This window comes from Poecilia reticulata, linkage group LG1, assembly GCF_000633615.1.
Source record: "Poecilia reticulata strain Guanapo linkage group LG1, Guppy_female_1.0+MT, whole genome shotgun sequence".
NCBI lineage: Eukaryota > Metazoa > Chordata > Actinopteri > Cyprinodontiformes > Poeciliidae > Poecilia > Poecilia reticulata.
The window spans coordinates 10,120,189-10,123,464 of NC_024331.1; the positions used below are offsets into that span (position 1 = coordinate 10,120,189).

Sequence of the window (3,276 nt, forward strand, 5' to 3'; positions counted from 1 at the left end):
AGCTCAGTAAAGGAACCAAATGCTGGTGTGTTTTTATTTGTACATGTTTTTAATATTTAATAGTTTTTATGTGAAAATATTATTGAAGTGTGTTAAAACTATATGTAGATAGAACAAGTCAATTTGACCTTCATYTTGACGTCAGCATGTGTGAAGGTCAGGCGATCTGTTCACTGTTTCACAATATGAGTCTTTTGTTCTTGTTGTGTTTCTGAAACCAAGAAGGAATTTCAAAAGAAGTGTCAAAGAATCTACACAAAGACAAAATTTWTTCACACGTATGGCAGATTTAGAAGTAGAGTCCTATTTTAATTTCAGGATTTTCCTTTGCATCAAAGTAATCTTAACATTACAGAAGTTTCCCAATCTGAGTCCCAACTTGGACCAGTAGAGGGAGCCAAAGATTAGTCTGATGTTAGGGCGCCTTCATACATTAAACACTTGGAGCTCAAAGCAGCAGAAGAAGCATCTTCATAGAGCAGACATGYAAAAGTCAGAAGATTGTGATTGTTGCAATGTAAATAAAGATATTTAAGTTCTTTGTTGAGAAGGTTGTAAATAATTTTTACAATACAGTTTGAAAATGTAAATAAAATCAGATCAGTCTATATTTTTCCAACTGAAAATTCTTATCCAAAAGAAGAATCCAAAATAATATTTTTAGAAATATCTGCCTCACATCATGTTAAAACAAAACCTCGTACTTGTTTGAAAATAATTACAAATCTTAATCTTCTAGGGATGTGAATAATTTCAGACGTCACTTAGCAGATTTTACAAAAAGTGTTTTTTTTTCTAGACAGATTCTCAACAGGTCTATAATGAAATCAATTACCATCCAACATACTCACTAAATTATTATTATATATATATGCAAGGATAGCAGTTTCTTTACATTCCTTGAAAATACCAGCAAGTTCTTGAAATGCAGGTTATAAGACTCCTGGTAGGATATAAGTTATTAATGTTATTTTGCTTAAATAAAGTAGTTCAGTTTATTTTAGGTAAACATRAGGCTCATTGATGATCTACACCACTAACTGATATAAAAYTTTCTTTGAACAAACAGAAACATTCAATGGAAAATGCAGATAAACCACCTGGAGCAGGCAGTGAAAGACATGAAGCTGGTGCCGTTTCCATGGTTACAGGTGTTACTGATGCTCCAACTTAACATGCTGTAAACTTCCCTGTTARACCAGAAGTTATATGCACATGAACAGAATGGAAAAGAACCAATCAARTTGGTTTTCCCTGAAAAATGATGTAATCTTGTTTTATTATTCTAAATCTTTTTTTAATAGCAAAAGCTAAAAAGAGCCTTTATATTGGCTCATTTCTTGATGTGAAAACAAATCAAGTTCCWGAAGAAAACATTTAAGGAAAAGAACATCATAAGTCCAAACATGAAGATCTACAAAGCTGAAATTAAAACCAGAACTCAAGTGTCTCTCAAAGCTCCACCCTCACTTTGATGTGGCAAAAAAAATCTATTTCCTGGTTTTGTGAGTAAAGCTTGTGAGCACCTCGGCTGCAGAGTTATCATTTGACCAATGCAGAAACAAGATGTTTCACACTTGTGAGTTTAGTCGACACGTTCAAAGGGTGTTAAAGCGTCTGAGTGTCAGGATCCTTAATAGATCTGATGKTTCCTCTAAATGTCTCAGTTTAAAATAACTTCTGCCTCAGTTCAGCTCTGATCTCAAAGAACAGAGAGATGTGGAGCCATCGACACATCATCATCTGCAGTAAGATATAATATATGATCTACAACAGAAATTTCTACAGCAGTTTGCTTTAATGTTATGATGAAATGTATTTAATTAAAATAAAATGTGTTTTTAAAGTATATAACAATTACTTAAAGACTCAGTAGCACTTCCTCTTTGTGTTGACTGAAATGTGTTAGTCTTATTTATCTCATCTGATACAAACTGATTGTGCTTTTTATTTGAAAAAGTAGTTTTACAAAACTTGTAAAAAATATTGTATAGTTCATGTTACACGTCTCAGCTGGGTCAAAACAATTGCAACAATTGATGTTTATTGATGTCTTTGTTTCTCCTTTCGTCTGAGTGGAAAGCCTGTAAACATGAATAGCTTCAGTGAATGAAGRAACGACCGCCATCTTCTTCCCCATACTCTGTCTCTTTATTACAAATTCTTGAAATCATGAAATCACTTTAGGGGCTCCTCACTTTAGGCATCCTAGTGAAACGCTGTCTGCATTTTGGTTCATTTTTTTTCCTTTTTGATTTAACATGGTATTTYGGTCAATTTCAGTCTAAAAAACACATATAATACACTGGAATGCTAATAATTTATGTGGTGGCTTATACTCTTAAGCAGATTTTCTTGACTATATAAACAAGTGATGATTAAGATCTTCCACTGCATTCACATGTTGAATCATAAAAACTAAACTGATGTTGTTTTCTGTCTGCAGCAGCTCTGAGTTTTGTGATCAGTGCTAAAGGTTTGATCCATGTGTTTGGATACGASGGCAGAAGTGTRAAKRTTTCCTGCTCATATGATAGGAGCTATAAGGAAAATGAAAAGTACTTTTGYAAGAATGACTGTGGCTCCAGTGATGTTCTCATTACAACAAAACAGAAAAATARGGACAAATATTMCATYACTGATGATAAGAAGAACAGAGTTGTCAAAGTGACCATCTCTGGTTTTCGATCACATGATGCTGGGAAATACTGGTGTGGAGTCAGTAGGTGGAGAAATGATCTCTACACTGAAGTAAAACTGCACATAAAAAAAGGTAAATAATAAGTTAATGTTTTTATATTTCACTAGAGATTCCACAGCAAATTAAAATGAATTAAATGAAGCATCAACATCTAACCATGTTGATATACAATTTTAGTCAATGTGTAGTCTTAAATGTAGCTATTATTAGAAGCAAAATGCATTTTCTAATTTTGATTTATCATGTATCTGCAAATCTGAATTAGCTTCAATGTGGAAAATAAATATGTTTACACATCRATGCAGACATATTAATACAAAAATACAACTTTACTGGTTTACGTTGAATATAAATCTCTATCAAAAAAGTATAACTTTGTTTTATGTGAACATTTTGTCTAGTTTTTTTTGTTGGTTTATATAGATTATCTTCCTATCAGACAGATGCTGCGACACGGTGAAACAAACCCAAAGTACTGAGGAAGGTTCAGTGACCATCAGCTGTCCGTACGACTCTCAGTCTGTCGACAAGCTGAAGTTCTTCTGCAGAGGAAACCGGCCCTCCACATGTCTACA

The 3,276-nt window shown here is 33.3% G+C and overlaps 1 long non-coding RNA gene across 1 annotated transcript; it reads left to right on the plus strand.

The window, feature by feature from the left end:
• The first annotated feature begins 1,488 nt into the window (after window positions 1-1,488).
• Window positions 1,489-3,270, plus strand: LOC108166258 (uncharacterized). The gene is made up of 3 exons (XR_001776565.1): window positions 1,489-1,748; window positions 2,447-2,773; window positions 3,141-3,270. It is a non-coding gene; the product is annotated as an uncharacterized LOC108166258 (long non-coding RNA).
• The last annotated feature ends 6 nt before the right edge of the window (window positions 3,271-3,276 follow it).